The 24403-nt window shown below is 37.8% G+C and overlaps 1 protein-coding gene across 5 annotated transcripts in view; it reads left to right on the top strand.

Moving 5' to 3' along the window:
- LOC150099708 (uncharacterized) overlaps window positions 1–24403 on the top strand; it is a 208030-nt gene that overhangs the window by 121414 nt on the left and 62213 nt on the right. The window contains exon 2 of one of the 5 annotated variants that reach the window (XM_090403672.1): window positions 23443–23644. The exons of the other annotated variants lie outside the window; for them this stretch is intronic. The gene's annotated coding sequence lies outside the window, so the exon portion shown is untranslated. The remainder of the gene's footprint in view (window positions 1–23442; window positions 23645–24403) is intronic. 5 annotated transcript variants of the gene reach the window in all.

The raw sequence follows: 24403 nt of genomic DNA on the forward strand, positions 1-24403 counted from the left end.
TAATAAATTGTTCATTATTTCTGATTCTCATTTTATTTAAAACTGTTGAAAAACTGAGTTTGTGAGCAGTTTTAATTCTAAAATAACCTAATTTAACCAGTACTGCCAGAGATTGCTAATAATTTCATCTTATGAAAAGGAATCACAAAAAAAAAAAAAAAAAAAAAAGGCAAGTCTACCCTTACTATTCCACAACCACCTTCCTCCTTTGTTCTTTTGTCAGAAAATCAGAAAAATACTGAATGGCCTTGATGCCAATAAGTCCCTCCAGTTGTACTAAGAGTGTATGCTCTACAATTAACACCAATCCTGTATCACCTCTACAAGCTGTCCTACTCATCTGGCATCTATCCAGCAGCATGGAAATAAGCTTTTTTTTTTTTTCCAGCCTGTCCTTACAAAGAGAGATTAAAGTCAGCCATCCAACCATCATTCTATTGTCCTCATCTCGGTACCCTCAAAAATGATGGACAAAGTCATTATCAACTATCTTCACTACCACATAGTGATCACCAATCTTGATTTTGCCATTCTTGTTCCACAGCACACCTCTTGGCTAACCTTACCTGCTTTTGGACACAGTAGAATAAAAAGTTTGGAGAATTTCATGTGATTGTGCTTCATATTTTCAAGGCATTTGATTGAGTGTAGTATTGTAGCTTTTTTTCTTAGCTGCCATTTTATGGTTCCTTCCTATCCCTTGTGAGTGGATTGCATGTATGGTGGAGGGCTCTTCTTCTTCCTCTGCAGCTTTTCCCGCTTAAGTAGGGTTGCTGTTTGTAGTGAGTCTCCTCCACAACCTCCTGTCTTGGGCTGTAACCAAATTCAAGTTCTTCATCCTCAAGTCCTCCTCCACCATGTCTCTAAATCTCTTCTTTGGCCACCCACACTTCCTCCTCCCCTGCACATCCATCTGCATGATCTTTCTTCCCACATACTCTTCCTCCCTCCTCATCACATGACCAAACCATCTCAACCTTGCCTCCTGTATCTTTGCTCCTGCATTCGTAACTTTCACCATTGCCCTTACATAGTCATTTCTCAGACGATCCTTTCTGGTCACACCGCACATCCACCTAAGCATTCTCATGTCCGCTACCTCCATCCTGCTGATGTTATTTTTCCTCAGGGCCACAGTTTCCATAGCATATGTCATAGCTGGTCTCACTACTGTCCTGTAGATTTTGCCTTTTAGATTGATCGGCACCCTCTTATTGCATAGCACTCCAGCCATCTCTCTCTCTCTCTCTCTCCAGTTCCTCCATCCTGCATCCCACTTCCTTCTCAGCCTCACCATCCTCTTTCATTGTTGAACCTAAGTATCTAAAGTCACTGACCTTCCTGATGACATTTCCTTCCAGCTCCAGATCCTTCTCCTGTCTGCCGCCCACTGTGCAACACATATACTCTGTCTTACTTCTGCTCAGTCTCATACCTCTCTCTTCCAGTACTTTTCTCCAACTTTCCAATTTAGCTGCCACTTCTTCTCTTGATTCTGCACACAGCATGATGTCATCTGCATACAACATAGTCCAAGGCGCGTCTTCTCTCACCTCTGTCACCACTTCCATCACAATATTAAACAGGAATGGGCTCAATGCTGACCTTTGCAAGCCAACTGTCACTGGAAAACTTTCCGTCTCTCCCAGGCAGGTCCGAACTCTTGTCTTCACATTTCTGTACATCTCCTGCACCAACCTGACATATTTCTCCGGTACCTTCTTCTCCCTCAGACACCTCCAGACTTCTTGCCTTGGCACTCTATCATACGCTTTCTCCAGATCAATAAATACCAGATGTAGCTTCCATTGCTTCTCAAAACTTTTCCATCATTTGCCGTAACCCAAAGATAGCATCTGTCATCAATCGACCAGGCATGAAGCCAAATTGCTCCTTTACCACCTCCTTCCTTAGTCTTCCACCAAGAACCCTTTCTAGGATTTTCATTCTGTGGGACATCAACTTTATTCCTCTGTAATTCTTACAGTCTTGTGCATCCCCTTTACTCTTGTAGATGGGGACAAGAGTACTTTCCTTCCATTCCTCTGGTATATTTTCCTGTTGATGTCCTTTGACATCATACATGTGAGGCAGATCCATCAGTGCCAAAGTACACTTCAAGGCTTTGTCCTTTCATCTACACCAGGGGTTCTTAACCTTTTCCAGTGGCGTAACGCTATATTTAATTCAAGATATTAGATGTACCAGTAAGGCTGTGGATACGTACCACAAGTGGTATGCATACCATAGGTTGAGAATCCATGATCTACACTATTTCTCCTGTACATGAGAGTACAGGAGCACTATAAGAGTGCTACTACAGTATTATCTCTGATTGCCCTGCCTATCTTTGCATCATCAATAAACAGTTGAATGTCTTCTGTAGGGTCCTTTCCAGTATCATTAATGTACAGATTGAACAACAGTAGTCAAAGGACTGATCTCTAGAGTACACCACTGGTCACCTTAAATCTAGTAGATTCACATCCATTAGTCACCTACTTATCCAACTCAATAGTTTATATTCAATAGTTTATATATAGTTTACTTATCCAACTCAATAGTTTATATTCCAACCCCATATTCTTCAGTTCATGCTCATATTTTATAACAATGTTATAAAATATGAGCAAATTGTAGTAAACCTGTGCTGTTTTTTTTTTTTTTTTTTTTGCAGAGTATAGCTTGTCTTTCAACCCATTTTTGTGTGTGAATTTTTACCAACTTCTCTAAAATCTTCAACACTATACCAGAGATACTGCTAAATCAGTAGTTAAACATGTTAGTTTTTACACCACCCTTGTACAATGGAACTATCATACATTCTTTCCATTTCTGTGGGATCGTTCTTGAGCTGTGACTCAAGTTATATAAACATTTCAAGCGCCAAGCCATTATGGCTGAACATTTCTTTATCATGTGTGCTGATATCCCACGTAGCCTTATTGCTGAATTGATATCTAGGTTATGCAACAGCTCTCTTGAACCTTATTCTTATGTACCTCTGTCTCTTCGATATTTAATTTTTTCTTTTAATTGTAGCACACTGATAAAATTCTTTCTGTTTGCATTTAGCTTACGCAACTTTTTTTTTCTTTTTTTTTTCATGCTCTGATTTTGCTTTCTGTACAATCTGTATGTAAAATGTCTCTTCGATATTTAATTTTTTCTTTTAATTGTAGCACACTGATAAAATTCTTTCAGGTTGCATTTAGCTTACACAACTTTTTTTTTCCTTTTTTTTTTCATACTCTGATTTTGCTTTCTGTACAATATTTATAACATTTCTGGCCTGTGCTTTATATATTTCATAACTCCTCTCACTCTGATTCTTGCAGTATTCCTTCCACATATTCTTTTTCTTATGGATCTCTTGCTTAATGAGGTTGCACATCCATTCCACGCTCAGCCTATTTGTTCTTCAAACTCTAGGACACATTAAGATATTGTCTCATTTAAGCACCTTTTCAAAGCTTCCTGCATATTGCTGATATCCTTCTTTCAGTGACTAATATCATTGGACTAAAGATAGTATTCTCCTGAGTTCCATAATTTCTAGCATAGTAATTTGACATGTAACCTGTCCTAATTGGAGCATCCATAGAAATACTACTTCCCAGGGCAATAACGGCATGATCACTTTCCACTAGCAGCAAAACTTTCACATTTTTAACTTGGTCGTTATGCTATGATCAAATCTAACACTCTTTGACCTTAAATTCTCCTTCATTCTTATCATGAGATTTTTCTTCTACCAATCAATATTTGGATAATTGAAATTGCCAATATTGATTACTGTCTTAGTAACCATCTTTCTGGAAAACACATTGTTAATTCTCTTTCAAATATTATTAGCTGATTCTGCAGTGTGGATGGTTTGTGATGCAAAATATCTGTATAAATTACAGATATTTAGCAGTATATTTTTAGTAAATTATCTTGGCTGTGGTTATGTGTTTTCTTTAATTACTCCATAGTTTTAAGCACAAATAAGAAATAAAATTAGTGATGCAATTCTTATATTACTTAAGTGATTGCTAATAAAACTGATATGAAAATGATATTTGATATGAATTTTCATATATGAGAATTGTAGGATTACTGCTTAGATATAATAGTACTGAGTTAAGAAGGAGGGCGATGATAGCAAATGATTTCACACGCAGGCTATGTAGAATATATGGATGTGAGTTATTAGATGTGTGGGGTGTGTTTGATGGCAGAAAAGATTTGTATAAGATGATGGCCTGCACTTGAATTCATTTGGCATCAGAAACCTGAAGAAATTACTTCTTGGTATGAGACCCATTGCAGAGAGTCAGGGAAACTAGGGAGGAATGGGAAAATGTGTGTGAAAGTTCAGCTATGGTATACAAACTTAATAAAGATATGAATGCCTTTGAACATAGTTATGTATGTGGTGAAGGAGTGGAAAAATATGCTTTGGTTCGGACCTTTTAAATATGTCTGGGAAGGGAAAAGAGAAAATTCTAGAACAAGACCAAATAGATTGCATATCTAAGTATAAGAATAGGTTAGGTCATAATTTATTATATCTATACACAAATGCCAGGAGCATTAGAAACAAAGGTGTTGAGTTTGTTGCTTTATTGAATACGATGTGGCCTAAGATTGTTGGCATTAGTGAAACCTGGCTATCAGAATCAGATATGGTAAGTGGGATCGAGTATAATGGATATACTATTTTTAGGAATGACAGAAGAGGAGAGGAGGAGGAGTGCTAATGACATCAGATAACTTAAGTCCAGTTAGGGTAGAAATACAAGAAAACGATGGTAACAATGTCCCATGTAGCGATGAGTTTGAGTCTATCTGGTGTGAAGTGGAGGTTAACAGAATGAAATATATGGTGGGATGTTGCTACAGACCTGGTGGCTCAGTTGTAGGGGACAAAGAAATGCATCACCAATTTAGCCTTATGGGTACTAAGCGAATGATCATTATGGGTGACTTTAATTTTCTAAACATTGATTGGGTAGAAGAGAAATCTCATAAGAAAGAAGAGGAATTTATTGAATTGTTGTGAGAACTTTCTCAAGCAGCATGTGAAAGAAGGAACTCTCCATCAAAGAGTCTTGGATTTGCTCATAGCGTCAGAAGGGATCTCTGTCAACAATATGGCTGTTTTACCACCAATTGGTGACAGTGATCATGCTGTTCTTTCTTGGGAAGTATCTACTTGTATTGAAGCTCCGATTAAAACAGGCTACATGCTGAACTACAAAGCTGGAAATTATGATCGACTTAGAAGAATACTATTTTTGTCCCATGGTATCAGTTACTGAACAGAAAAAATGTCAGCAATGAACGGGAATCTTTGAAAAAGTACTTAAATGAGGCGGTATCTCAATGTATTCCTAGTGTTCAAAGAATAAATAGGTTGGGAGTGAAATGGATGTGCAGCCTTATTAAGCAAAAGACCCACAAGAAGAAGATGATGTGGAAAGAATATCGTGAGAATAAGAGTGAGAGGAGTTTGAAATATATAAAGCTCAGGCCAGAAAAGTAATGATTGTGAGAAAAGCTAAAATGTATGAAAAGAAATTAGCCATGCAAGCAAATTCAATCCAAAAGAATTTTATCGTTATGCTACAAGCAAAAAAGAGAGAATGAATGTGAAAGAATAACTTTATTGAATTCAGATGGTACACTAGTGTCGGAAGCTAAGGAGATTGTTCAGCTAATGGGTGCTCACTTTGCTAAGATATATCAACCAGGTGTATGCAGCATGGTACACAGTGCTACTGCTACATTGGATGAAGAGTTAGAGGTTCATGAAAATGAGGTTGAAGAGCTCTTGCATAACCTGGATAAGAATTTGTCAATAGGGACAGATGGAATATCAGTCTGTTTGCTAAAGGAATGTTCAGCTGAATTGGCTAGGCCTTTCACACATTTGTATAACTTGAGTCTCAACTCAGGAATGATACCACAGGAATGGGGGGAATATATGATAGTTCCATTGCACAAGGGTGGTGCAAAAACTGATGTGTCTAACTACCAACCTATTAGTATCTCTGGTGTGGTAGTGAAGATTTTAGAGAAGTTGGTAAGAACTTACATACAGAAATGGGTAGATAAGCATTCTATACTCTGCATGGAACAGCATGGGTTTACTAAAAGAAGGTCATGTTATAAAATATTAGCAAATTTAGCAATTTGCTCATATTTTATAACAGTGTTACGGCTGAGTTGGATAAAGGGAATGGATACACTATGATAATGTTGGATTTTTCTAAGGCATTTGATAGGATACCACACGATAGGCTGTTGCATAAACTGGAGAATATGGGATTGGAATATAATCTATTGACTTGGATCAGGGGATGGTTGACAGACAGATATCAAAAAGTGGTATACAGTGGGTCTGAATCTGTCAGATTTAAGGTAACCAGTGGTGTACCTCATGGTTCAGTTCTTGGGCTATTATTGTTCAATCTGTGCATTAATGATATCAAGCAGGATCTATCATCAGATTTGCAATTGTTTGCTGATGATACGAAGATAGGCAGGGCAATCAGGGATGCTACTGATATTCAGCAATTACAAAATGATTTGAATGGATTGGAAATCTGGGCAAACGAAAATGGCTGTCAGTTTAATGTTAGTAAGTGTAAAGTTATGCACTTTGGCATGATTAAAGTTCCAGCAGCATATTATATTAGCACGATTCTCTCTCTTCTTCTCTTCCGTCTAAGACGGGTTGAGTCTTCTCTTGAGCAGGATCTTCCAGTCTTCTCTATTCCTTGTTGTTCGAAAAAGTTCCTTATATGTTCTGCATCCCGAGATGTTCTTTATTAATTTCAGCCAGGTAATTCTTGGTCTTCTTTTTTCAGTTGGAAAAGTATTGATTAGGACGTTAGGAAGTCTGTCTGTATCCATGCATACAGTGTGTCCAAACCATCTCAGTTGTTGTTTTCTAATTTTTTCTGTTATTGTCTTTTTATACAATAGTTCTTGTCTGACTGTGATGTTTGTTTTCTTTTCTATCCAACTTGTTCTATTTATTTTTCTTAAGCATTTCATTTCAAATGCCAGCAGTCTTTTCTCCTCTCTTTTTTTAACTGTCCACGCTTCTGCTCCATAGATGACTGTTGGTATAATTATTGCTTCATATAATTTGATTTTGGCTTGCTTAGATATCTTGTTTGTTTTCCAGATTTTCTGTAATTTTCCCATGGTGGTCCATCCTATCGCTATTCTGTGTTTGATTGCTTTGAGTTCATCTATTGTTTCTGTTAGTTTTGATCCAAAGTATATCAAGTTGTCTATTTGTTCTGTTTGTTCTCTGTTTAGGATGGCTGAGATGGTAGTTCTGTTCCCTATTTTCATCACTTTTGTCTTTTGTATATTTATTGTAATGTCATATGTTTTACAGGTTTCGTTTAGCTTGTTGATCAACTTTTGTAGTTCAGTTGGGATTCTTGCAAGAAGGATGAGATCATCCGCATATTTGATATTATTTATGTTTAAACCATTGACATTGATTCCAGTCTCATTGTCTATTGCCTTCTTTACAACTTCTTCTAGATATATGTTGAATAGGCATGGCGATAATGGGTATCCTTGCATTACTCCTTTTTGGATCTCTATGGGTTCTGTTATGAGTGTGTCCTTTTTAATTATTGCATTTGTCTTAGAGTAATATCTTATCAGAAACTGTATTATATATTTGTCTATTGCTTTTTCTAGTAGAATTTTAAGAAGGATTTCTCTGTTGATGCTATCGAAAGCTTGTTTAAAGTCCACAAAACAACAATATAGTTCTTTATGGTCTTCCCAGCTGAGCTCTGCTAGTTAATGCAATGTGAAAATTTGATCTATTGTTGAATAATTTACTCGGAAACCAGCTTGTTCTATGCCTATCATTTCTTCATAGGTGTTTTTTAATCTATTTTGCATAATTCTTATGAATATTTTATAGGTGTGAGGGAGTAAATTGATTAGTCTATAATTTCTGCAGTCTCTTTTGTCTCCTTTCTTGTATATTGGGATGATCTTTCTAGTTCTCCAGTCATCTGGGATCTCTCCTCTTTGTAGTATTTTATTGAATAGGGTTGTTAAATACTCTATTGATATGCTGCCTCCATATGACCACAGTTCAGTACGGATAGTATCAATGCCTGGTGCTTTATTGCGTATCTAACTTCTTCTTGTAAAATTTTTGGGTGATCATTATTTCCTTCTATTGTTGGCATTGTAGTTTTGTTTCCTTGGTGGAAGATAGTCTTAAAATGGTTTGACCAGATTTTTCTTATATCTTCAATATTCCCTGTTTCAGTCATCTTGTTGTTTATCATTGTTGCTGCTTTTGCTGAGAATTCTTTTGTAATTTCTCTTACAGTATCATGGAAGACTTTTAGGTTGTTTTGTTGGTATGCTTCTTGGCATTTCTTAGCTTTTTCTTCTTACCATTTTTCTTTGGCTTTTTTGCATAGTTATCAACTTTATTTTTTAGTGCTCTGTATTTTTCTCTATTCTCTTCATTGTTTTGTTGGTTTACAAGTATCTTGGCCTCTCTTTTCTTTGGTAGCTATGATTTCTGGAACCTAGAGTCTTTTGCAATTGATAACACTGTTTCTTTTCCTTCTTCCCAGTATTTTCCGCTGTTCTGGAAGATGGAGGGTTTTAATTTCAAGCACATCTGTTCTAAAAATCGAATTCTGCTTGAGCTATCTTTTAGTTTTGATAGGTTGATGTTTTCTTCTTTTCTGATATTGTTTTTCCTGTTGAATTTTATCTTCACTTTGACAATTAATATTTCGTGGTCAGTGTCGAAATCAAAACTTCTTAATGTTCGTACATTGTTTACTGATCTTTTCCATTGTTTGTTTATGATGATATAGTCTATGCAGTCTTTATATTACCATCTGGGGATATCCATGTATATTTATTATTAGGGCGTTGATAGAACATTGTGTTTGTAATCATTAGATTGTTTTCTTTACAGAAGTGGAGTAATTGTTATCCTCTGTCGTTAAGCTTTCCGTATCCAAATTTCTCCATCACATCTTTTTTGTCTGCTGTGAACTGTCCTATTTTAGCATTAAAATCTCCCATCACTATCATGAGTTCTCTATTTTTGGGATTATCTATTTCCTGTTGTAGTTCTTCATAGAAATTTTCTATTTCTTCCTCTGAATGGTTACTGTCTGGTGCATATATTTGGATAATTTTAATTGTTTGACCTTTTTCTTTTGCTTGAAGTTTGACTGTGATTATTCTAGGAGACACTGGGTTTATTTCAATTACTGAGCGTGTAAGTTTCTTTTCAATTAATAATGCAACTCCTTCTCTGTGTATGTTATCTTTTCTTCCTGAGAAGTATAGACTTCCTTCTGGTAACTCCATGAATCCATCTCTGCACCAATGTGTCTCCGATAAACCTAAAATATTCTATTTCAGTCTTTTTAAATTTTTCTGGACTAACTGCAATTTTCCAGGTCAGATCAGTATAGGGATCTTATGTTGAGGGTAGCTACATGTTTCACGTCCTTGGCTGACCACATTGCTGATTTCTCACCTACTCTATGTGGTCTTCGAGTAGGTGCGTCGGTTGTCCTGTACGCAGTAGCACTATCTTGGTTTGTAGACTTTCTCCTGCTCATGAAAGTTACTAGCATAATAATATAACCAGCTTGCCATGCCTCTGCTATATCCTTTGGTCCACGGCTCTTTATTCTTTATTCAGAGCAACCCATTTGGGTTTCCCTCATCCTCCACCTGGGGGACATGCCTTGTGGGAGTGTGGTCTCCCCCAAGTTAGCAGGATTATGCTACAAAAAACTGAAGAGGCAAGGAATAAGAATTTAAAATTCAAAGGTCACATAGCAAAAGTTGCAAATACAACTCAGAGAATAATTGCTATATTGAAGCGAACCTTGACATATAAGGAATTAATTTTGCCTCTTTATAAGGCTCTGATAAGACCACACCTGGATTATTGTGCGCAGATTTGGTCTCCCAGATTCCAAGGGGATAAAGAAGAGTTACCAAGATTATATCTGGATTATGGGATTTAGATTAGGAGGACAGATTGAAAGTATGTGGATTGCAGTCTCTGGTTAACAGGAGAAAGAGGGGCGATAAGATAGAGGTCTCCTGTATCTGTGTATCTGTGACCTCCAGGGAGTCCTTGACTCCCTGGAGGTCACAGATAATAATAATAATAAGATGCACTGCAGATCTATATTAGCTGGCTGGCCAAGTAGATAGGATCTCTGTGTGATCCTGCAAGATTACATCCTGATTATTTCAGTCCATATTACCTATGGAGACCAGCTTGTGGATGTGCAATTTACTAGAGCAGTCATTTCAGAAATGTTTATTTTTGCATAAAGGATTCCCCCCCCCCCAAGTAATTGAGAATGGCCCTTTACAGATCATGATTAGGGTAGCAGTTATTACTTCTTGAGCGATTTGTGAAACAAATCGCTTAATAATCTCGCTTTACAAGGTGAATTCTGGTTTCGGTAGGATGGTGCACCTCTTTATTTTGCCTTTCAGTTTGAAAATATTTTGATAAAACTTTTCTAGGAAGAAAGTAGCAGTTAAAAACAATACTTACTGTTTCATTGCACATGCATGATAAAACTTTTCTAGGAAGATAGTAGCAGTTAAAAACAATACTTACTGTTTCATTGCACATGCGGTGTAATGTTTGAAAAGATGGGTTATGTATGATTGCATTATCACTATTTTCAAATATTTGAATTATATTGATTATGTGAATTATAATTATTGAACTATTGTGTCTTGTACGTCATTTTGAATGCAGAAAATCACAGTGCTCACATGCTCACTTAGATGCTATTCACATATTATGTTCGTGATGGTCATAATACATTGTCAACTCTCATCTGTTCACCCAAGGGAAAATTCTCTGTTTTATCACATCCAGGAGTGTATGAAATGTCCTGTACTTGTGACCTGGCTTACTATGGACAGACAGGAAGAACTATTCACATTCACCTGGGCAAACATAAAAAAATACATTCGACACCATCGTTATGACATGTTGGGACTAGCAGATCATGCCTTGGATATTCCTTCACACAGGATCAAATGGAAGAAAACAAAAATACTACACAGAACTCGTAAGTCAGAGAGATTGTTTTTGGAATCAGTAGCAGCTTTAAAATGTTCTCAAAACCTCATTGTGTATGGTTGTATCAGTTTACCAGAGATCTGGGAGACAGTCATTTTAAGATCAAATTGACACTAATTTTTTCTCTCTTTATTCAACAATAGATGACACCAGGTAGGACTTTAGTTACTTGTATTGTCCATTACATTTTTTTTTTTTTAAACTGGTCTCACTGTTAACTAAATTGTTGCTTTTGCTTTGACAAACCATTTTTGTGCTCTGAAGATTTATTATTATTCTTGGGTTGTGAATTAATACCATTAAATAAATTAACATATTTACTTTGAATTAGGGATAGGAGATACTATGCAAATTCTGAACTGCAACTCCCATATTTGCATGCATGCATGGCCGAAACTGTGGTTTTACTTAGTTGTCAGTGTTGGTTTTCCCAAGCATTCTTTGTGAGAAGCAGGATGGGAAAGGTGTGGGATTTAGATTCATTTGACTGAGGACAGATTGTAAGTGCCCAATGGGTGGGTCACTCAATCTCTGAAATTGTCAATGAACTTGGATTTTCTCATATGACATATAAGTGTGTTCTGGGAATATGAAAATTCCAGCAAAAAACAAACAAACAAGCAACCAGCCTTGAATGGTCGTGAGTGTTGTCATCTGACTTGCATTGTATGGGCCATAGAGGCTAGACATTATCTAAAATCTCCTCCCATTTGAACCACAGTTAGAGCCGGAAAGTCAGTAAATGACTGTACAACGTTCACCTCACCGTCTTGGTTTCCAGAGCCGCCAACTTACGAGAGTCCCATTTCTATTGGCATGAAACCATGCTTGAATGCCTTGCCTGAGCTAAAGAACATCGAAACTGGATGATTGAAAATTGGCAACATGTAGCCTGGGTAGTGATAAATCGCAATTTAAACTTCATAGCGTCGATGGGAGACTGAGGATATGGCACCAAGCCCATGAAGCCATGGATCCTGCATGTCAGGTTGGAACTGAACAAGCTGGTGGTGACTCAGTGATGACCTGGGGTGTCTTCAGTTGGACGTCTTTGGGATCTTTGGTGCGTGGAGCTCATGGCTGACCATTTACACCCATTTGTATCCATCATGCATTCCAATGGAGATGGTGTCTACCATTAAGACAGCTGTTCATCTCCCAGGTCTGCGAAAGCTACAGCTTGGTTTCGGGAGCATTCTGATGACTAAAATAATGAAGTAGCCACCTAGAAGCCTGATTTAAATCCCATTGAAATTTGGGATACTGGTGAGCAGAGTGTTCGGGCCCGTGTCCCATCACCACTTAACTTGAGTAAATTGTGGACAGCTCTAGAGGATGCATGGGTTGCCATACCTGTGAAACAGTTTTGCAAGCTTGTGAATTCCCTGCCTCGTCATGTGACATCAGTTATCAGAGCCAGAGGGGATTCCAACACATTACTAGGTAGCTATCCCTAATTCAGTGGCACTTCAGTATACAAACAGGTTAGTCTAGCACCACTAATACATGAATAAATTAGTGCTACCTGTGTGAGTTGTGACAAGTAAATACAGCTGTCATTGTTCTACATGTCATCTTTGCGGTATTTTAAATCCTGAACTGTGGACAGTCCTTCACGACATCCTCAAAACTGTGATATAAGGAATTCAGAAAAGTCGAAGCCTGGCACTAGAAGTAATTGTAAATCCTCCAACTGCAGAGTTGTAGAATTGAATTGCATTGTAATCTTATCATAACCTTAATGGAAGAAGCTGTCAATATGTTAAGTAGAGGACATAACTTTGCCGTTACACCTAGACAAGTTTCAAAAGTATAAAAGAAAAATGTTGGTTGAACATGGAATATGCATCCCACCTCCTATTCTAGAGAATGTTTGTTTTGATGTAGTAAACAACAGTATTCTACATAAAGAAATTGCAGCCTTTAAAGAGCTAAACAGTAACAAGAATATTGTTATAGCCAAAGCAGATAAAGGTATTGTTATAGCCAAAGCAGATAAAGGTATTGTTATAATGAATCAAACTGAATGTAACACAATTCACAATCTTCTCCAACAATGTTTCTCAACTTTTTTTTTTCTTTTCAGTCAAAGTTTTTTCTGATCATCCTGTATAATTTCTATCTCCAAAATATTTTATTATTATTAACATTTGACCTCCATAAAGTCAGAGGCCCATCGTGAGAGATACACACTTGCATAACACACTCAGGCAATGCATTCAACTCACAAACCACTCTCATGCAAAGAACCGACTCCTCACATCTCTACTCACACCCTCCTTATAGTTTCCAGCGATGGCCTCTTGTTCTACCCCCTCCCCTCTCTTCCATGTTGACCCGATAACAACCCCTGACTAGCTTATATGTCTCAATCATATTCCCCCCCCCTTTCCTCCTATTCATGAGGCTCTGCAACTTACATTTTCTCAATTTTTCCTTGTACTCCACATTCCAAAGACCACCTTTTTGAATCTTTTCTAGACCCTTTCCAACATATCCTCATCACCATGAAAACCTGGTGACCAAATCTGTGCACACTAATCCATATGAGGCCTGATCAAGGCCTTATACAATGGCATCATAACCTCTCTATTTCTGCATGTCAGGATCCTCCACATCATTGCCATTATCCTATGTGACGTCTTCACGACTTGTGCAGTGTGTCCCCTGAATCTCGAATCCTTGTCCACCATCACTCCTAGATCGCTCATTTCATCTACTTCTGTTAAAGTTTTCCCACCAAGTGTATACTTTGCATTCCATTGCTTACCAAATTTCAAAACCTTACATTTCAACATTGGACTGACAGTTCCACTTACCTGCCCATTCGTGCAATCTATTTTTATTTTATTTATTTATTATGTGACACCTCCATTGAGTCCATAGGCTCATTGAGGGAGGACACTTGCTCTACAACTCTCTCTATCACTCAGTCCACCAACTACAATGAACTTCAACTACACCAACTCCCACCACCACTAGTATTTTCAAAGACAATCACAAACATCCATGCCCATGGCAAGATTCTCGAACCCTTTTGGCTGGAGAGCTGATACACTAACCACTTGACCAACTAGGCTGACAAGGCCTGGCCATTACATCTGCTTGACTCTGCATTGCTCTCCCCAGTTTTGCATCATCTGCAAACTGCTGCATGTAACTAGTTAAACCCATCCCAATATCATTAACATACAAATTGAACAACAATGGCCCCAAACTTGACCCCTGTGGCACATCACTAGTGACCTTTCTCCTTCGGGATACTGCATTCCCATATACAACTTCATCGATTTATAGTTCGCCCACCGTTTCCAGGTCCCTGCTTCGCGTCTTTCCAAGAATAGTCGATTCATGCTGAAGGGGAGAAAAAAATGAAGGACGTCCGAATTGGTCGCCAACACGCGAAATCACGTGCTTTATAGGTAAAATTTTCCAACTGTTATACAAGCAACATAGTTTACTACAATAATCATAAAAGAGAAGTTAATTTTCCGACCGGTAACAATAAACAACTCATCCCACTATACGGACTGATTACCCTATTATCAGAATGGATTCTCCTTTTTCTGAGATGCGCAGAAGTGTCGAGGGACCTCAGATCGGTGGGCGAACTATACCTACCTTATTCAGCCTTTTGGCCTTCGGAATACTTTAACACATTGATGCTGTTATATATTTCTTTGTCAGTTCCCATGCAGCATTTATTTCCTTACTGCTCAACTCCTTGTTCCATGTTACTCCAAGCTGTCTCCTAAAAAAAAAAAAAAAAAAAAAAAAAAAAAATCAGCTAACGCCTTTTTATTCCTGTATACGGGAGTAGGCGAGGCCATTTAGCCCTATCTAACTTTTGGAGACTGAGTGGGCAGTTCAATCTCCACTGGTACCCAATCAGAGACAGATGGCCCAAGGCTATCACTAATTAAGCGGTCCGCAGTGAAGAGAGACGGCTCAAATGTGCCGCCATCTCGTGGTCCCTAACCTTAACAGAATATATTTTTTTAATGTCTGAAATAATGTGGGTTCTACGGTCGATTTTCTTGAGTTTACAGGACGAAAAACCTGAGTTTCTGGGAGGAAAAACCTGCTTGCCCGTGCCAGAGATCGACTAACTCGGGAACCGGTCGAAAAAAGGCTTAGAAAAATTTCCTCTAGTCGCCGACTAGACTCGAAACCAAGTCTTCCTTCGTGCGGCCAAGCGCGGTAGTGTGCAAATGCCACATCTGCTGAGATGTGGCGTTATTTCATACCCTTATGAAAACTAGATATTTTCATAAGGGTTTACTGTGGTTTTTTTCACCATGTTTTAATTATGAAATCAGATAAGAATGAGGAAATTGCTGTATTAAAGCAAGACTTTGGGAAGTAGTTTTTCTCCTGTTGAATGATATGAAATGTGGTAATTAAAAAAGCAGTATATCTGTATTCATTGAATATGTTGCCTCATAGGAATATTTTATTTTTCACGGTTTTCAAAAACCATTATATTACTGGGCTGTTATGATTCCTAATATTTTTATTCATCAAAAACTAATTTTCCTTTGGGGCAAATCCCCCATTGAGAAACACTGTTCTGCAAGATCATCCTGCATGCAAAATCACAGATCACGGATCTAATACACAAAAGAATAAGTCTGAGGATAATAAGTTTGTTTTGTAATTTTTATCTCTAAATATGTGTTTTCTCCACTGAATATCAACATTACTATTTTATTACTATTACTATTATTACGGGCAACTCCAGGGAGTCATTAGACTCATCGAGGGAGGCCCCAAATCATATTCATCACAACTATCTGACAGTCATACAGTATCTATCATACCTCGCCTTAAACTCATTCACTGTCACAGCATCCACTACAGACTCAGGGAGCGCATTCCACTCATTCACTACTCTAAAAGTAAAGAACCCAGCTCTAACACCTTTACTAACCACACTTTTGCCCAGTTTCCATGGATGTCCCCTAGTCCTCCCACAAGCAGCCCTGTTCTCAAAAATATCTTCTGAATTAATTTTATAGAAAACCTTCAGTAATTTGAATGTCTCAATCATATCTCCCCTCCTCCGCCTATCAACCAATTTTTGCAACCCACAAATCCTTAACCTGTTCTCATACGGTTCATTCCACAGACCTGCTATCATCTTGGTCACTCACCTCTGGATCCTCTCCACCTCCTCCCCATCAAGAAGAAACCTAGGTGACCAAATCTGAGCACAGTAGTCTAGATGGGGTCTTATCAAGGCTCGATAGAGAGGAACAATAACCTGCTTGTCTCTGCTTGTCAACGTATTCTTCAGCAACCAAGTGATTTGATGAGCTGTTTTGGTCACTTTTGCAATGTGTCCCCTAAATTTCAATTCCTTATCCACCAACACTCCTAAATCTCGTGCCTCATCAATTTCCTGGAGCAGGGTTCCACGAATGCAGTAAACTGCTGCCAATCTTTTCACCCCAAAATGCATAACCTTACATTTTGCCACATTAAACTGACATCCATTCTCCTTAGCCCAGACCTCCAATCTATCCAAATCATCCTGCAAAATTTTGACGTCATCTGCATTCACTATTGCCCTACCCAACTTCGCATCATCCGCAAACAAATGAACTGTTCCTCTCAGATCATTTCCTATATCATTTATGAACAAATTAAACAGCAGTGGTCCAAGAACAGATCCTTGTGGCACACCACTAGTCACAGGCCGTCTTGTGGACTCTACTCCCGAGTAAACCACTCTCTGATATCTCTCCGTCAACCACCCTCCTATCCATCTCACCAACCCTATGTCCATTCCCATATGCTGCAATTTACTGATTAGAATTCCATGTGGAATCCTGTTAAAGGCCTTGGCAAGGTCCAGTAGAATCACCGTAAACCCATTACCCTTATCCAGTTCAGCCGTCACTGTGTTATAATACGTGAGCAAGTTACTGAGGCATGACCTACCCTTCACAAAACCATGCTGTCCCCGATACAGTATCCCATTTTCTTCTATCCAATCTTGTATTTTCCTCTTGACTATTTTCTCCAAGACCTTGACAATGATTCCTGATATGCTAATCGGTCGGTAATTTACAACAGCAGTCTTGGAACCACCTTTATGCAGTGGAACTATTTTCCCCTCTTTCCACCCGCTCGGGACTAACCCAGACCCGAGACTCAAATTAAACAAAATGGTCAAGGGCACTGACAATTCTTTAGCTGCTTCTCGTACAACACGAGCTGGTATACCATCCAATCCCACAGATGTATTGACATTGAGGTTATGCAATAGACTACTCACCTCCACTTCGTTAACCACAATTCCCGTATAATCTACTGGTTTATTCGTTTCTGCAATGTCACCACCTGGATGATATACTTTTGCAAAGTGCTCACTCAGTAACTCAACTATCTCAACTAATTCAGTTACCTCCCTACCATCGGCATTCTTTAAAATCAATCTGCCATGTACATTTTTCCTTTTACTTGCTACATATCTAAAAAACTGTTTAGGATTCTCTTTAGCCTGCTTGGCCAATGTTCTTTCGTAATCCTTTTTTGCTTTTCTTACCACACTCGTCACCCTTCTGGCCTGCGCTTTATACCGTTCATGTGCCTGCCGGTCACCCTTCTCCTTAAATTCCCTCCATAGTTGTTTCTTTTTTTGCAACTCAAGCTTAATGGTGTTATTCATCCATTTAACCCCTACTTGATTTATTATTCGGATTCTAGGTATACAGTCAGCCATTGCTTCATGCAAGCACTTCTTAACTACCTCCCATGCACTATCAACTTCTAGTCCTTGCAGTTGTACATGCCATGGCACTGAACCAATTAAACTCCTAAGCTTGTCATACTTTCCCGCCCGATAATTCCACATGTACCCTGTCTTAATTGAAAATTCTACACCTTTAGCCACCTCCCAAGTGAAGACCCTATGATCACTCTCACCAATTGGTGGCAATGTGGTCATATTTGTTACAGCCAAATCCTCAGATGTAATTACTAGGTCAAGCACTCTCTGACCCCTAGTATTTTCCATTACATGCTGTCGCAGATAGTTATCCCTTAATAACCGCATAAAATCCAGTTCCTTCCTCCCATGTGTCCTCTCCTCACTCCAATCAATGCGACCATAGTTGAAATCTCCCATAATAATCACCCTCCTTCCACCCATTTCTTCTATTTGCTTGTGCATACTATCACCACCATCTTTTCCATCACCTGGTCTATAGCAGCACCCAATTGTATATTTAGTTCTGCTAGCCACAATCTCACACCAAATGGCCTCAAATGTGCTCTTTTCTCTATCCTGCAATTCAACTTCTATTCTGTTCTTAGAGTGAATCTGTTCTTAGGTGAACAGATGAGAGTTGCCAATTTCACATAAGGTTTAAATACGGTGCACAGTTGGTGTTTGTTAAGCACCCTAGATATCTTTTCAGATGTGCCTTTAATGTATGGGATGGTGATAGTTTTGTTGTAGTCTTCTGTGATAGATAGTGGTGGTGATTTCTGGGTAGCATTTAGTATTTTATCTATCTTATGGGGATTGTAGCCATTGGTTAGGAAGGTGTGACGCAGGTGAGAAAGTTCAGCAGTGAGAGCGATGTCATTGGAATAGATTGCGTTAGCTCTATGGGTTAGTGTTTTTAGGATACCATATTATTGAGAAGGGTGATGGTGTGATTGTTTCTGTAAATATCTCCCTGTATGTGTGGGTTTTCTATAAACCGAAAATGATAAGGAACCTTCTGGAAGGCATGTGATCAGTGTGTCCAGGAAGGGCAGGCAGTCATTGGTTTCTAGTTCCATTGTAAAGTGGATTTTAGGGTGTTGGCTATTTAGATGCACTAAAAATGTATTCAATGTGTCTGGGCCGTGTGGCCAAATAGCAAACACATCATCAACATAGTGCAGTCAGTGATAGCTAGCTTTTCCAGATGTTCTGTGTGGAAGTTGGCTAAGGGGGGGATCCCATAGCTGTCCCATCTAATTGTTTGTATATTTTCCCTTTCCGTGTAAAATAACCTGCCTGTACTGCGAATTTAAATAACTGAAATATATCAGGGGGAAATTGTGAATTTAGTAAGTTAAATGTTTCAGTCTGTGGTACATTAGTGAATAATGAAGTGATATCAAAACTCACCATTGGGTCTGAACTATTTAAGGTGTGGTTTTCTAAAATACTTTTTAGCTGGGTAGAATTTTTAACAAAAGAGGGAGAATTGTTTGTGCAAGTGGTAAGTAGTTTGGCTAAATGTTTGGCATCCGCCTCAGTGAACACAAAAAATATATCCGACACTTCCACTATGACAAGTCGGGTCTGACAGACCATGCTTTGGATACCCTGGCACACAGGATCAATTGGAAAAAAACAAAAGTACTGCACAGAAGCTTTACAAGTCAGTGAGGTTGTTCCTGGAATCAACAGAAGCCTTATAACATACTCCACACCTTAACAAGTATGGCTGTATAAATCTACCAAAGATTTGGGAGACAGTCATCTTAAGACCAAATTAATATTTATTTATTTTTATTTTATTTTTTCCAAAACTTTGGACTACTGTTTTTTTTTTTTTAACTTAGATGGCGCCTCATTAGGACTTGTGTTGCACACTGCAATTACTTATACTAGCCCCGCTGTTAGACCGGATTGTGGTTGTCTCACATTTATAACAAACTTTGTTTGTGTGCTCTGAAGATGCTGGATATACTACCAGTGAAATATTAGCTTTTAAGTTAATAAATAGATATTTTCTTATCAATCTGTGTTTGCATCAATACCGTTTAAATCCAATCCAACATGTATGACGAACACATAAGCCTATCCATGCGGTTATAATGACAAGTTGAGATGAAAAACAGAGATTGTGAATAGTATGTTGGCAAAGCTATGTAAGGAGAAGTGAGTGGAGTTTGTAAATGTGCAGATTCATTTGAGGGAAGTATGGATTTCTACAAAGCTGATGGGTTGCATTTAAATATTTGGTGAGTCAACTAGATTGACCATTCCTTCAAGAAAGAGCAGTGAATGATGTAAACAAGAGATCAGGAGAGAGTAACTGGTGAGACTGAAGTAGTTATAAATGAGAATAGTAGTAATGTGAGATGGTGATTCTAGAACAACAATGCAAGATGAACATGGGACAGGGATGATGGAAGTAGTAGTCAATGTGTATATGAGGATGGTCAACATAGGAATGCGATGGCCTGGGATGTAAGGGGTGTAGTTGAGTCTGAGGTAATAGAGTAAGTGGTGATAAAGGTGATTGGGAATGGTTTGGTGTGGGGAAGTCACATGGCATGGATAGAACTGGTTATAGACCTAAAAGTGAATTGCTGTGTTTATTTACAACTGTCAGAAGCATCCAAAATAAGGGATTTTAATGCTTCTGGGATTAAAGTTTCACGATTAAGTTTTTGTCCAAAAATTGTTGGAATAAGTGAAATGTGGTTGGATAAGGATGATATCCTGATAGGAATAGAAATGGAAAGGTACAATTTTTTTGTGATGATAGAAAGGACAAGAAGGAAGGGAAAGTGCTGCTGAAGACAGCAAATGAATTGTGTCTGCACAAACTGGAAATGCAAGAGGGAAATAGCAGTAATGGTTTTGAGTCAGTATGTTGTTAGGTGGAGGTTGACAGGAAGAGATATTTAGTTGGATGCTGCTATAGACCTGGGAATGTGGAGGGTGGTGGTGGTGAAAATATGTCAACAACTTGGATTAGCAAACGAAGGAAGGATGATGATCATTACAGTGATTGTGAATAGTAAATTGGCAGAGCTATGTAAGGAGAAGGGAGTGGAGTTTGTAACTGTGCAGATTCATTTGAGGGAAGCATGGATTTGTACAAAGCTGACGGGTTGCATTTAAATATTTGGTGAGTCAACTAGAGTGACCGTTCCTTCAAGAAGGAGCAATGAGTGATGTAAGCAAGAGATCAGGAGAGAGTAATTGGTGAGACTGAAGTAGTTATTGAGAATAGTAGTAATGTGAGATGGTAATGGTGATTTTAATTATGATAATATCTCTTCTTCTCTCCCATAGTCCTAAATGGACTGTTGGGTCATTCATGGCTGGTAGGTGATATTCTTTGTTAGCCTCCTCCAATCATCTCGGTCTCTTGTTCTTGATGTCAGTTGAGAAAGGGAGGAATTTGTCCATTTTTTGATGTTATTAGTCCATTTTAATCGAGGTCAGTCTCTAATCCTTGGTCCTGGAATGATTCCTTCTAGTGCTTGCTTTGGAATGCCATTAGCCCTCTCCCTCTCCACATGTCCAAACCATTTCATCTGTCTTCTTCTGATGACTGTCAGAATATTTTCCCTTCTCCCGTCTATTGAATCAATCAGTTTTCGGACATTTTCATTGGTTTCATGAACGGTATAGGGAATTCTCAAAAGTCTTCTGTAAGTTTTCATTTCAAATGACAGGAGTCTCCTCTCGTCTTCCCTCAATAAAGTCCAGGCCTCACAACCATGCAAGAGGATAGAATTCACCAAGGTGTCAATTAGTCTTAGTCTGGTTGTGATTGCTATTCTGTTATCTCCCCACAATGGTTTTAACTTCTGTAGGGCCACAGTTGCCTTTGCAATTTGGTATTTAATGTTGGTTTTTGAACAACCATCTTGACTCATCGTGCTTCCTAGATAAGTGAACTTGTTTACATTCTCAATTTGTTTATTGCCAATTTGTATCTTTAAGAATTCGATGTCTGATTTTGAGGTTATCATTGTTTTTGTTTTTTGTAGGTTTATGTATAATCCATATTTTTTTAATGTTCCGAAAACGCAGCTGGTTTTCTCTTGAAATTCTTCTTCACTTTCTGCCAGAAGATTGATATCGTCTGCAAAACATAAGTTATTTATTCTTAGTCCACCAACTACTATTCCAGTGTCATAATCATGAAGAGTTTCATCTATGACAGCGCTTCCCAAACTGTGGGCCGCGGCCCCCTTGGGGAGCCATACGTTTTGTTGAGGGAAGGCGTGGAATAATGAAAACAAATTTAAAATGTTTTAAGACTAAGTAGATTTTTTTTAATCTTAAAAGAAACATATTTAATTTTCATTCTGTGTAGCTCAGTAGATGTGCTTGCACTCTACAGCGCTTGACTGCACGAAGAAAGGCGTTCGAATCTAGTCGGCAACTAGAGGAACTTTTTCTAAGACTTTTCTCGGCCAGTTCCAGAGTTAGTCAATTTCTGGCACGGGCTAGCGGGTTTTTTCTCCCAGAAACTCTGATTTTTCGTCCCGTAAACTCAAGAAAATTAGCCATCGAACCCACACTATTTTCAGACATTAAAAATATATTGTGTTAGGGTTAGGGACCACCAGATGGCGGCACTTACTAGCCACCTTCTTCACTGCATGCCGATTAATTAGTGATAGTCTTGGGCCAGCTATCTCTGATTGGCTACCAGTGGAGATTGAACTGCCTTCTCAGTCTCCAAAAGTTAGATAGGGTTAAAAAACGGCCTTGCCTACTCTCTATTATGGGAATAAAATGGCGTTAGCTGAATTTTTTTTTTGATTATTTCTTTTTTGTTCTTTGTTATATTATAATGGAAAAAATCACACATTGGTGTTGGTTCACAAATTTTGCTTCTTGTGTATTTCAGCAATTAATGAATATTAGTAAATATATGCTTATCCATATAAGTTTCATTTCAAAGGTATTGATAAGAAGCACAAAAAAGATTACAAACGCAAAATCTTGAATATAAATTGTATTGAATATAAATACAATAAATATTATAATAATATATGTCTATTACGATTTTTTTTTTCCGATGGGGGCTGTGAAATATTTTAATTTTTCCAAAGGGGGCCTTGGCATCCATAAGTTTGGGAAGCACTGATCTATGACATATTCCAGAAAAAAATTAAAAAGAAGAGGGGACAAGATGCATCCCTGTCTTACCCCCCATTCTGCCCGGAATGATTCACTGCTGTAATTTTAATTTCAATTCTCATATCAGATGAGGAATAAAGAGATTTAATAATTATAATGATTTTGTTGTCAATACCATAATGTTCTAAAATTTTCCATAATGCCTCGTGCCATATTGAATCAAAAGCTTTTTGAAGGTTTAAAAAGTTGTGACAGATTATTTTGTTATATTCTATGTATTTTTCGCCTACTATGTGTATTGTAAAAATATGGTCAATTGTACTTCTGGACTTTCGGAAAGCCACTTCATCTGATAGTCTGCTTTCTATTTTCTTTTTGATTCTTGACAATAGTATTTTTAACAGGATTTTGCTTGGATGACTAATAAGACTTATTGTTCTGTAGTTACTACATTTATTGCTGTTTCCCTTTTTAGGAATAGATACAAGGACAGAAGTCTGCCAATCAGAAGGCGAAGTCTCTGTGTTCCATACGTCCTGGAATAAATTTAGCAAGGTGTCTATGATGATGATGTCACCTCCTTCGCATATCAGTTCCATTGTAACACCATTAATTCCCAGTGATTTTCCTATTATTGGGGATCTAACTGCTGCAATGACTTCTTCTTTTAATATCGGGTAATCTCCTTCCTCCAAACCTCCTGGCAAAATTCTGTCCAAAATATTGTCAGTCAGTTGAGGGTCCTTTTGAAAAAGCTTGGTTGCGTAACATTTCCATCTATCAACTATTTTCCGGTCCTCCGTGATAGGAGTTCCATCTTCATCTTCTATGCTCCAATTAATTTCAGTAAAAGGTTTGGTTAACTTATTGATAATTTGAAAAGCACTTTTAGAATTATTTTTATTTATGTCCTCTTCTATATTTTTGCATTCATCTAATATCCATAAGTTTCTAGCATGTTTGATTTCTTTTTTAATAATCTTAGTAATATTTTTATACTGTTCTCTATTATCACGCTATTAATATGAGATTTCAAATATCTTCTTTCGTCGCATAGGTCCAAAATATTTTTGGTTATCCGTGGTTTATTTAATTTCCTTTTGTATCCAAGGATTTCTTCAGCTGTCTCAGTTATCTTTTGTGAGAAGTATTTGTGTTCTAGATTCGATATTATTATATTTTAGATCTGTTTTAGATTCGATATTATTATATTTCTTGAAGCTTGTGTCAAAAATTTGTTTTAATTTGTATTTATGTAGTATATTTATTTGGGGATCTTTTAATTTTTCTATATTATATCTCTTACGAGTTGATTTTGTAGGTAAGATTTCTCTCATTTTCATATTCACATTTGTGATGACCATGTTGTGGTCACTTCCAATGTCAGCTCCAGGAAATGATCTGGTTCTTGTGAGGTTGATGGAGTTTTTAAATCT

This window comes from Typopeltis vanoorti, chromosome 14, assembly GCF_054136105.1.
Source record: "Typopeltis vanoorti isolate ZY-2024b chromosome 14, IOZ_Tvanoo_1.0, whole genome shotgun sequence".
Classification (NCBI taxonomy): Eukaryota; Metazoa; Arthropoda; class Arachnida; order Uropygi; family Thelyphonidae; genus Typopeltis; species Typopeltis vanoorti.